Raw genomic sequence first — 13024 nt, forward strand, 5'->3', positions numbered from 1 at the left:
GGCATACTTTCATTAACCAGAGTCAATATATCTCTTTCCTCCAAAATGAAAGACACATTTAAGTTCTCTGGCTTTCTCTTTAGTGGTAGATGAAGGCAATTTAAAAAACCGACTAAGAAGAATTCCCCTTGGATTCATCCTTCTACCTTCCTCCAAGCACAGCATTAAAGATGAACCAGCATCACGGTGTACTGAGCAAGGCACCAGATTATACTTTAACAAAGCTAATGTGAGCTTTGATCTTTAACCCTTGAATAGTGGTCACAGAGAGCAGTTTCACTTAATCTATTAGCATCTATAAACACAGTCTCAGGCATTTACTTTTAGAGAAAATAACCTGCTCATTTCAGTGGAACAAGGTGGACAGCCAAGGTCAATGAAGCATCAAAAGTAAGTTTTCCAGCCCGTCGTGGAGGCGGGATGGGGGATGACTTTTTTTTTTTTAATGGTATTTAACAAATAGCATCTGAATGGAATTTTAAATCAAAACCCCAGATGATAAAATCTTGGCAGAAGAACCTACTATTTTTAGCACTTTTTTTTTTTTACCTTCTGACATCTGTTCTTCTCACTTTCTGAAATAACCATTTCACTTAGCTAATGCCGTGAGGTGTGGGCTGAGAAGTTACTCATTTTCTCCGTCACCCATAGAAACAATTTCTTAAGACTTAAAGGAGATTTTTTTACCCAACTCTTTCATATGAGGTAAATCCTTACCAAGCTTGAGAAACAATCAAAATTCAGAAAGTCTGAGAGCTACCTCATGGAATCCTGGCTTGCTTTTCTCAGGCAGGAGAAATATATCACTTGCCCCACCTACAGGTATGACTTGGAATTGCCTGTAAAGGGGATTCTGGGCGCAGAAGGTATTTACAGAATTTCAAATTTAAACCAAACACCATGAAAGAGATAAGAGAGAATTAAAAGATAACATTTCTATTCTCACAGAACATATAATGTGTGGGAAAAGTAAAACTACTTAGAAATTATAACAAAAGTGTAATATATAATTTTCCAAGGACTCTGTGAAGATGGTAGGTTCACTACATGTGCTTGACCCCTTTCTCTCCCCAGGGTCCCCACTAAGACCCTGAAGACTTGTTTTGTATAAGTTTGGGGCAGGAAGGAGGGAGGGAAATGTTAGCCAGCTGTAGAGTCAGGAGGGGGAGGGGTCCCACCTGCACAGCAATGATCAAGGGCTCCTGGCCACAGCCTGGGGCAGCCAAGTGATTTCCTTGTAAGGCCCTGGGACAGGGATGCTGAAAAACCCTAGCCCCTGAGAAGAGGCTAGCACACCCAGAGGAGCCTGGGACAAAAATACAAGGTTACCGCAGATACTTGAGGAGGTCAGCCGGCTGTCCAGGCCTGTCACCTCAGTGACCCCAGGAGGGGCTGCCAGTTTCCAGAAGAGGCCTGCCTGTCTGAGCCGAACTGTTCCCCTCTGGTGTTAACTTTCTTTGCCTCGAAATCAGGAGATGCCCAGGAATCTGGTGGCTTCTGTCGTTATCCATTAATCCCAAGATCACAGCTGGTTGGCCCATTGTCACCAGCCTCCTGGAGTAGTAAAGCAATTTTTTTTTTTTCTGTCTGCCAATTCACAACTCTCATGGAAACAGATCGCCAGTTCTAAGGAATCTCCCTCCTAATAATAATATGCTGGGCTGCTTGTGGGTCTGCAAGGATGGTGATAAAATTGAAGAGGCTACTGTACTTTGTTATTTTTAAAGAACATACAAGCATATTGTAGTCATAAATATTAAAAGACTGAGAAAAAATATGTTGGTGTTTATGAGACTATGCTGGAAGCTTATTGTGACAAGCTGTCCGCATGGGGTGCATGTTTCTGGATGACACCTGATGGGTGATCCAGATCTCCTGGATCTTGTCCTGAAAAATCTTGTTTGCTGCTATCTCTGCTTCAAACTTCATCCTCCTCTGCTTCCTGAGACTGCAGCTGGTAGGATACTTCCATCTGTAGCAGCCTTCTGTACTCTTGGGCTAAACCGTAGCCTCTTGCAAAATTCTCCTACTCTCTGTTAAGTTCTTCAAGACCTTCATTTGTGGGATCCTATTCCATAGCACCTTCTTCCTGTTCTTTTCCTTTTCTTTGCAAGCTTTGTTGCACTTGAACTTTTCTTGTACACATGGCCTCATTCCCACGTTGTTTCCTTTCCTTCCTGTCAAGTTGCAGCAAACTGTCCTTCTCAGCCAACTTCTCTTCCTTCTTTTCCTCTATTATTCTGTCTAATTCTTTCTCCCAAACATCCTCCTCTTCACGTTGCTCTGCTAAATATCCCTGAGAAAGCTTCCGTTTTCTTCCCGTGTCTTCTCTTTTTTTGCTTCTTTCTTATTAGTCTCTTCGTGGAACTTTTTTTTTTTTTTTGCGGTACGCGGGCCTCCCATTGCTGTGACCTCTCCCGTTGCGGAGCACAGGCTCCGGACACGCAGGCTCAGCGGCCATGGCTCACGGGCCCAGCTGCTCCGCGGCATGTGGGATCTTCCCGGACCGGGGCACGAACCCGTGTCCCCTGCATCGGCAGGCGGACTCTCAACCACTGCGCCACCAGGGAAGCTCTATTCATGGAACTTTTGAAGGGCCCTTTGCATGAGCTTCATGTTCAAGTCCTGCTCTGTTCTCTGTTCCTGTTGAATAGGTCCTACCTTCTCTCAGAGGGCTTTTTGCAAAAAGGTCCTAATTTCCTGCTTTGTCTTCTCTTCCTTTAGCTTATCCTGTTCTTTCCCAAGTTTACCCTTTGTACCGTTGCTTCTCCTCTTCTCTGTCGCTGCACCACCCGCTCTTGTGTTTGACGTTGGTGACCTGGGCGCCCAGCCCCAGGTGTGTGTTCTCCACCAGCTCTTTCTGTCTCCTCACCTCCCGGGCTTCTCAGTTTTTCTTGGCTCATTGGTCTTTCTCCCAGGATTCTGAGACCATCTCCTCTTCCACCAGCTTCTACCTCTTCAGCTCCTCACTGAATTCTGCCTGAGCTTTCCGCTCTTCACACACCTTCTGATGGATATAAAGCAACTCAACATGGACCTTCTCGCAGCATTACTTGAATTGCTATCTAACTTTTCAGCCACAAAACTCTGTCTTTTTCTTTTTTCTCTTTCAATAATGATTTTTCTTCTCATTCTTTGTTTTCCTCCTCAATTGTTTCTTCTTTCAACTGCATTTCAGTAAAATACTCATTTTCTTCTGATGTTAAATGTTCATGTAGCTTATTTCATCTTTTGTCAGTGTAGATGGAATACTGTACTTAAATTTTTTTTAATATATTGAGGTAACATTGGTTTATAACATATGTTTCATGTGTAGAACATTATATTTCACCTAATGTATACACTACAGTGTGCTCACCACCAAAAGCTAGTTTCTATCCATTGTGATACATAATTCCCTTTACCTGTTCAGACCTTCCCACACACCTTCCCCTCTGGTAACCATTATCCTGTTCTCTGTATCTACATGTTTATTTTTGTTTGGTTTGGTTTAATTTATTTACTTATTTATTTATTTACCACGCATGAGTGAATTCATAAGGTACTTGTCTTTCTCCATCTGGCTTATTTCACTTAGAATAATACCCTCAAGATCCATCTATATGGATCTATATGCAAATGGCAAGATTTCATTTTTTTTCTGGCTTAGTAGTAGTCCATTGTGTGTATATGTATATATATATATATATATATATATATATATATACCACATCTTTATATCCATTCATCCATTGATGAGTACTTAGGTTATTTCCATATCTTGGGTATTGTAAATAATGCTGCCATGAACACAGGGGTGTATACAACTTTTTGAATTAGTTTTTTCATATTCTTCAAAAACTATCCAGAGTGGAATAGCTGGGTCATATGCTAGTTCTATTCTTAATATTTTGAGGAATCTCCATATTGTTTTACCCTGCACCAATTTATATTCCCACCAACAGTGTGTGAGGTGTTTCTCCACCTCCTTTCCAACACTTGTTATCTCTTGACTTTTTGATAATAGCCATTCTAACAGGTGAGAGGTGATAGCTCATTGTGGTCTTGATTTTCATTTCTCTAATAACTAGTGATGTTAAACATTTTTCCACATGACTATTGGCTATCTGTATGTCTTCTTTGGAAAAATGTCTATTCAACTCCTTGCCCATTATTAAATCAGGTTGTTTTTTTGCTGTTGTTGAGTTGTATGAGTTCTTTATATATTTTGGATATTAACCCCTTATCAGATATATGATTTTCAAATATCTTCTCCCATTTGGTAGGTTGTCTTTTTGTTTGGTTGATGGTTTCCTTTGCTGTGCAGAAGCTTTTAGTTTGATGCAGTCTCATTTGTTTACTTTTGTTTCCTTGTCTGAGGAGATGTATCCAGAAAGATATTGCCAAGACCAATGTCTGCACGAAGTCTTGTATGCAAATTTTCATAGCAGCTTTGTTCACAGTAGCTGAAACCTAGAAACAATCCAAATATCTATGAAATACTAATATGAAATAAAAGGAATGAACAGTACTGCTATAAAAAACAACATAGAGGGATCTTAAAACCATTACACTAAGTAACAGAATCCAGACACAAAAGATAGCATATGGTATGATTTTATTCACATAGAGTTCTATCTGAAAGGAAAGCTATAGAGACATATAGTAGACCAGTGGTTGCTAGGGCTTGGGGGTCCCTAGGGGTTGGGGGTAAGAACAAGGGATATATGAAAAAGGGCATAAGACATATTAGGGTGATGGAAATTTTCTTTACCTTATTTGTGGTTATGGTTATTCAACTGTTGTCAAAACTCATCAAATTGTACCATTAAAATGGATAAATTTTAGTGTATGTAAATTATACTTTAAAAATCTAATTAATTTAAAAATATCTAATAAATTCTGTCATTTAATAATAGTACTATTATGAGTTGTGGGACTCACTGCTACCTCTTGGGATTTTTGCTGCATAAGCATCATACCTGTAGCAATATGCTTGATACTATCTATTAATTCTTAAGGGTTTACTATATGGCAGGCACTTTTTTGAGTGATTTTACAGTTTTTGATAAAATAATCTTTCTAACAGCCCTGCGAGGGAAGCATTGTTATCTCCATTTGACAGATGAGGAAACTAATCACAAAAATATTAATTAACAGCTAGTAAGTGTCAAATTTACATTTTGAAACAGGTAATTTGACTTTAGAGACCAGATTCTTAACCATGACTGCGTGGTGAAAGGCAAACACAGGAAATGTACATGTCAATACATTGCAGTCTGTTTAATCTCCCAAATGAAGGGTATATGCAAATAGTAAGTCCTATGAATTCAAGAAGGCTGAGACTTGGCATGGGAAACCTTCACTGGGAAAGATAATTCTAGTTCAGCGTCTTAAAGTTTGAGAAAGATTTGAATGGTTGAGTAGCATCAGAAAATGTGACTTTCTGAAAATCACCTGATGTTAGACAAGGCACTTTACTTCTCATAAAGCCAATCATTTCATTCTTAGACTCAACTGGCATATTCTCAGTAATAAAGGGTGAACACTCACAGTCTCTTCTAAGCAAAAGTTATGTCAATTTGTTAATTGTAATTTGGTGTGCTTTAAAATCAAAGGTAATTCTTACCAGAAACTTTAACATCTGCTATTAGATTAGATATTAAAGCCGTATTCAGAGAGAATTTTAAAATATTGAAGCCAAACCTTTCACACTTTTGAAAAAAGAAATTGCTTCAAATGTTGTGCTCCAGTCACTCCAGCAGATGGCAATACAATCATTGTTAAAAAAAATTGTTTCACTCTCCAACTTAAAAAAAAAAAAAAAAGACAAAACCAACTTATATTTATTTATTTATTTACCTCTGTGGTGAGTCCTTCTCTGTGGTAAGCTAAAACAATGAGTTCTACACAAGATTTTTAAAGATTGCAAAGTTTCTAACACCTTAATTATAAAGGACTTTAAATGCTAAACTAAACACTGATCTTTATTCTGTAGAAAATGGGGAAAAAGTACATGGTTTTTGAGTCAGGACTGACACGGTCAGAGCTGTACGTTAGGAAAATCACTTTGACAGGGAAAGGATGTGTGGAAGGATGTGGAAAGATAGAATAAATATTGCTTGAAATGGTCTAGAACAGAAGTAATAGGAACTTGATTTTGGCCATGTCAGTAAAAACTATGGCTTACATGAGGAAATAACTGCAGGCATACAAGTGAGAGACCTGAGCAATTGATTGAATGTTAGAAGTTCCAAAGAAGGAAGAGCCAAAGATAACTCTTTTGTTTGAATCCTGGTTTGGGCGAAAGCTTACTAGAAGGGGCAGGAATGGGTTTGGACCAAAGGGAATTTTTTGCAGTGCCTTGATGCACCTATATGCTGATTTAACTCAGCAGTTGACAAGCCAGTCTGCTGTTTAGATGAGAAGCAAAATTTAAGAGACAGATGCACACATGGTGGGTATTTGCAGCCACAGGAGTAGATGAGAAAGTCTGAGAGAGAAAAAGCCTGAAGTCCTAGAAACCTTCTGGAGAATGCTTGCATTTAGGAGAAACTGCTGATAGGATTAAGTTTAGCAGGATTTTCAGGTGAGCATGCTGTCTTCAAGGGCCTATGAACAAGGACAAATGGAACAAGAATAACATTGCACAAACTTTGAGATCCTTTGTAAAGAGGTCATTGGACTTTGAGAAACCATTAAACAAATGGATGGAGGCAGAAAGATTATTATGAGAAAGGGGTGGAGAGCTTAAGAAGAAGTGTAAACTCTCTTTTTAAAATTTTTAAAAAAATTTTTTTGACTATGTTGGGTCTTCGTTGCTGCATACGGGCTTTCTCTAGTTGTGGCGAGCGGGGGCCACTCTTCCTTGCTGTGCGCATGCTTATTGAAGTGGCTTCTCTTGTGGAGCACGGGCTCTAGGCACGTGGGCTTCAGTAGTTGCAGCACGTGGGCTCAGTAGTTGTGGCTCGCGGGCCCTAGAGAGCTCCGCGGCATGTGGGGTCTTCCCGGACCAGGGATCGAACCCGTGTCCCCTGCATTGGCAGGCGGATTCCCAACCACTGCACCACCAGGGAAGTCCCTGTAAACTCTCTTTTGAGAAGTTTGGCAGTGAAGGGAAGGGAAGACCTGGTTCTGTAGATTGACTGGACAGTGGAGACAAGGGGAAATTTTTATACAACACAGAGCTTTCCGTATGTTTGTATCTGCCGTGAAGGAGACATTTGAAATTATATGAAAACTGTTTTCCTTTTTCTTCTTAAATGGCATCTAGATAATTTAATGAAACTGCATAACTTCATTTTACCAGAAATTTGTAGATGTAAGAAAAAATGGGAAATATAATTTGACAGTGAATGTTACAACATGTTTCTCATTATTTATTATTTATCCAGTGTCTACCTGGCTCCTTCCTCTCTGTTGCTGATGCCTGAAGCTTTGGGACTATGAAACTTAGTCATGCTAATCCAGTCTGTTCCCAGAGTCCAAGATCTTTTGAAATGGCAGCAAGTATAGCTCTGAAGGGGCTGCTGTAGCATCAACCAAGCATTTAGAATCATAGAAAACTCTAAAGCACACTCCTCTGTTATGATATGTGAGATGTGTTCTTGTCCAAACTTTTAATTCTACCCTTTCTGTTTTTTTTTTTTTCCTTAAGAAAAAGAAAAATCAGTTGGCAATGCTTTATCTTGTTGGCAGAATTCCTGAGGTATAGAATTTGCTTCTTGCCACTAGAATTTTTGTGTCATGTGTCATTTTTGTGCAAAGGAATCTGCAGAGGCTGCCAGTTGAATCTGTCTGAAAAAATAATATAGCCTTGAGTTGCAAACAACCAAGTCTGCCATCAAATATGATAAACATACTGGTTTCATTAAAAACTAATAGCAAGGGGGGGCTTCCCTGGTGGCGCAGTGGTTGAGAATCTGCCTGCTAATGCAAGGGACACAGGTTCAAGCCCTGGTCTGGGAGGATCCCACATGCCGTGGAGCAACTAGGCCCGTGAGCCACAACTACTGAGCCTGCGCGTGTGGAGCCTGTGAGAGGCCGCGGTAGTGAGAGGCCCGCGCACCGCGATGAAGAGTGGCCCCCGCTTGCCACAACTAGAGAGAGCCCTGGCACAGAAACGAAGACCCAACACAGCAAAAATAAATAAATAAATTACTAACCCCCAACATCAAAAAAAAAAAAAAAAAAAACTAATAGCAAGACAGAATTTTCAAACACAGAGACAATGGAAAGTAAAGACAGGGAGAAGGTGGGGGGAAATCCTCCAGGAACTCTTATGTGTTCTTTACAGCACAAACAGTTGATTTATAAATTCCCAAACACCTGTCTCTGCTTTCAATTCTTTAAAACCACCCTGTACCACTTCTGTCAATAGTCCCATCAAGTGAAAGATGACGAAATTACTCCCGCCTGCTAGGTATCTCACCCCACATGTTGACATGTTTGGAGGGCCGGGAATGTTGTGGTCTGGTAAATGATAGGGCTACCATGGAGGGCTGCACAATACAATTTTTATGTATATCAGAACCCAAACAGAGAAAGCGAAGAAATCAACTTTTTTTTTTTTTACATCTGTAAAGATCAGAAATGCAATTTTAACTCTGACTTTCAATAAACAGAGATTTATTTTTAACGGGGAGGGCATGTCATTCATTTACTCCTTTTTATATTTTTTGCAGAATCGATTGATTAGGTGGTGAACACATTATACACCTATTATCCTGATCATTGCTTTGGAAGTAGTGGGAATCCAAATTCATAGAGAAAACAGATTCTCTAAATAGATCCTCCTACTTTCAATAAAGCTGTTTTCTTAGGTTAGATCTTAAGATCCTCAAGGACAGGAACTTGTTCTTATGCTTTTTTATTTACTTATGTGTTTATTTTTGTCATACAGTGTATTTTTAAAATACTACCTGTTTAACTCTTTTAAATTTTGACAATCACTTTCAGTTTTCAAGTCAACAGCCATTCCCACTTCTAAGCCAACAAAACCTTTATTCCGTTTAACTCTCTGGTGGCAATGGACTATAGGAAATGAGGGAGGTCCTCCCCCCAGCCCAGGAGGTGAATGGTGATTGGTTTTAAACCAAATTGGGCTGGCTCTCTTACGTCCTCATTTATGATTGGTTTACAGTGGGACATAGAAACCGGTTCTGGCCAATGAGACCTGAGGGGAAGCCTGCGGGGACTTTTGGGAGTTTTTTCTGTTCTGATGCGAAGAGGGAAACAGAGAAGAGACCTTTTCTACTTTTTTTTTTTTTTTTTCTGTACGCGGGCCTCTCACTGTTGTGGCCTCTCCCGTTGAGGAGCACAGGCTCCGGACGCGCAGGCTCAGTGGCCATGGCTCACGGGGCCAGCCGCTCCGCGGCATATGGAATCTTCCCAGACCGGGGCATGAACCCTTGTCCCCTGCATCGGCAGGCGGACTCTCAACCACTGCGCCACCAGGGAAGCCCACCTTTCCTACTTTTTAATACAACTGTGTGAGGGCATCATGTGTGTAGCAGTGCCACACTCGCGGGGTAAAGCTAGAGAACTGAAAAGAGCTGAAGCAGAAGGCCCACTTAGTGGCAGGATTCACCAACGCTGTTAATTACTTTTGGGCTTCCAGCCATGAGAGATGATAATAAATGCCCTCATGACTTCAGCCACATTTAGTTGTATATTTTGTACTTTGTAGCCAAAAACATTCTAACTGAGGCAGCAATTTAAAAAGATCTCTCTTATAGTAATAAAATAATAACAATTTGGTTATTACTTGGACTAAGCTATTCCCTTTCCAGGAACGTTGTATTAAAATTTAAATAACTTCAAAAAAATTAAAAAATAAAATAAAAAGATCTCTCACATTACCTCATTGATTCTGCTAATAATCTTGTGAGTGTTATCTGGAGTCTGCTGAGGACGTCGAGACCCAGAATGTTGAGCTGACTTGACTAATACTGCAAAACTAGTAGGTGGCAGACCTAACACTGAAATCCTAGTTTTGGATGACCCTGCACGTGCTCTGGGTAATGCACTTGATTAACTTGGGCTGAGTAAGGACGAGTAAAGATTTGCTGAGATGAGTGAAGCTGCAATCTTGGGGAAATTTCCCTTATTCCTCAGGCAATCCCTCATGAACTTTCAGGTCTGCTAAAGGCTGGTCTCTTCCTAACACTCTGGGGGAGTCCATTGTTAGTATTCCTAGACATAAAGATTTGGAAGGAAATTCTTTTTCACATTTGTCCCATCTTCTTCCTGCCTTTCACTGATTTGTACTGAAAATTCAGTCTGCTCTTACTTCTAATGGAATGCCCTGTTCCGAGAACCTCACCATTATCTGTGAGGTGAGATGGAGTCCAGCCTCACAGGAGAACTCCTGCCCTTCCTCTTTCTGATCATCTGTCTTCCTTGGGCATGGGTAAGTGCGATTCCCAATTCCACTTCGATTTCCAAAGGAGGGGGTAGCTTCTCTGCTTCATACTGGCTCTGACTTAGACCTGTGACCATCCCTGGATCTTACCAGGCCCATTTCCACACTCTTTAAACATCACAAATGCCTAGCACAAAATCCCTGCCACCCCTGCCTTATAAACTACTTCTGGGAGCAGGTGTGATTTTTATCACTCTCTGTCTTAACATGGGTTTCTTAGAAAACAAAGCCCAATGTACAAACTTAGAAGCTAATGCTTTATTGGGGGTTCAGTCCCAGGAAATCTAGAGTGCAGGACAGTGGGTGCGTTAACAGATCCAGCAGTGCTCTAATCCAGTTTCTTCTTGGCAGTTGGTGTCATATGTGGGATCTATAATGGTGACTCCATTGGCATTTGGTGCCTGCCTCTGGAACCACTCTTGCTGGCCAGTAATCAAAACAAGTGGTCAAGTGTGGGCAGGAAGGGTCTGTTGAGTTAGACTTATTGGCTTTGAGTGATGCAGAAACTGGGTCCGAACCCAATCAATGTTCCCAGCAAGCTGAGAAGGCATCTCTTTTTTTTTCCTTCTAGTTTTATTGAGGTATAATTGGCATACACTGCTGTACGAGTTTAAGGTGCACAGCATAATGATTTGAAAGACATTTCTTTTTTTTCCCCTCACTTTAAAGGGGTTGGATCTCTCCTAGAGGTTGATATCCTCACTCCTGCATCTCTAGCGCTTACCTGTTCCTCCAGAGCCATAGGTAGACGGACCAGTGCTTATTTTCATGGATGAATAAAGGAGTCCCTACCCACCCCCAAGAATGTGCAAATTATGAAATCCTATTTTATATCTTCACTGTGTGGAACATTCTTTAACCGTAAGGGAATAAATTCCTTTTTAGGATCTGAGATCCTCTTGATATTGGCTAACTTGTATTGCTACAGTCATTACACTTTATCAGAACAAAACGTAAATCGAAAACTTTTGTCTTGTACAGTATGTTTTGATGGGTGCACCAAAATGTTTATTTTCTCTATTGCTTTCATAAAACACACAGAAACTGATGAGTTTGAATTATATAAACCCAACAGGGACAGAAAGCATTAGATTAGTTCAAGGAGAAGGAGATGAGGCAGGAGATATAATTCAGATAATCAAAAATGGTTGTTTTAGTTCTGGAGCAGAGTTTTAAATTATACTTTTTCTTCTTGTCTAAATTTGTCTATGTTTGTAGAAAATTTTAAGAAAGGGTTTGCTTTTCTTTAATAATAAGCCAGTATCCACCAACAGAACTTCTTCTCTGTAAAAATCTCTGAGCAATATATTTGGAAAGTCATGTCTATAAAGGCAGATTTGGAGACATAAGACTGATTTAACTCCACATGTCAGCAGCAATACTTGAGCTGCATTCCTTTTAGCACTTGTCACCAACAAATACAAGTTAGCCAATGATTCTTGATGAAAAGCATCACGTGTGCCATGGGAAGCCCAGGGATCGCACTCTCTATGGTGTGGTGAGCTCTCAGGCTCACTGTACCACATTCCCGTCTCAGCTGCATATTGCAATGTGTTGACCAGGCCCTGCCTCTCATGACGTATTTGTGATGGAACTGGAGCATTTTAGCTGCCCCCATAGCCACAGACCTGGAGCAGATTTATGATCTAGGTGAAGTGCTCTGAGTTTTGGTCAACACTGTCAAAATAAAATAGCGTTTGAAGAAGAGTGGCTGCTGAGGAAAAAAGTCAGCTACGGATGTTCTGCTTGCTCTGATACTTCATTTTGGATACTAGAAAGAGCGGAGCATCTGGATTTAGACCCAGTTCAGTTTTATTCCTGGCTTCATCATTTATTAACTCTGTATATTAGAGTGTGTTTTAAAAAATTTCAGAATCTCAGTTTCTTCTCTGCAAAATGGGAACACTCATTCTGACCTCAAAAGGCTCCTGTGAATAGGAAATGAGAGGCTGAATGGAACTATAGGCTCACATCCTGACTCCTAGTAGGTCTTCATTAGAGTTCTACCTCTCTCTTTCTCCTTCCTCTTCTGCCCAACACACCCTCCCTCCAACATTTCTACAGACCAGGTATGCTGTAGAACCTGGTGCTTGGCTTACACAGCAGTTCTCTCTGATCTGTCTTGACACCTTCCACTGTCCATGCGAGGAAAGCTGTATTTTCTTTCCCCAGCTTCCTTTGCATCTAGAGATGGAGGACACACTTCTGGCCAATAGGACATAAAAGGATATCTCCCGAGAATTTTCAAGGAAAGTTTTGGCTTACTGATAAACAGAGAGAAGCAGCTGGAAACACTCTTCTTCCTACCTTGAACGCCTGGATCTGGGACAGCCATTTTGTCACCATGTGGCAATAAGCATGCTAGAAAATCCACAAGAATCACAGAGCCTTGCAGAGATGCAAGTCCTGACTTCGGCTTGCAGCTGCCTATTCCAGTTTTTCAGTACATAAGAAAACAACTCTATTTGGTCAAGCCACTTGACATATATAATTAGGTAAATGGGACAGGGGTTAGAAGAAGGGGAGAAAGAAAGGGAGAGAAAGAGGGAGAGAGTATGAGAGAGAGACAGAGACAGAGAGAGAGACAAACAGACTACTCCCATAATACGCAGCTGGGGAAGC

At 40.7% G+C, this 13024-nt stretch overlaps 2 pseudogenes; both read right to left on the reverse strand.

Moving 5' to 3' along the window:
• Window positions 1-1794: 1794 nt before the first annotated feature.
• Window positions 1795-2347, reverse strand: LOC111163217 (cilia- and flagella-associated protein 53 pseudogene; annotated as a pseudogene).
• LOC149749532 (cilia- and flagella-associated protein 53 pseudogene) lies at window positions 2345-12737 on the reverse strand (annotated as a pseudogene).
• Window positions 12738-13024: the final 287 nt, after the last annotated feature.

This window comes from Delphinapterus leucas, chromosome 3 (genome assembly GCF_059928025.1).
Source record: "Delphinapterus leucas isolate spDelLeu-1000000601 "Yukka" chromosome 3, BTC_Dleu_Yukka2, whole genome shotgun sequence".
Lineage (NCBI taxonomy): Eukaryota > Metazoa > Chordata > Mammalia > Artiodactyla > Monodontidae > Delphinapterus > Delphinapterus leucas.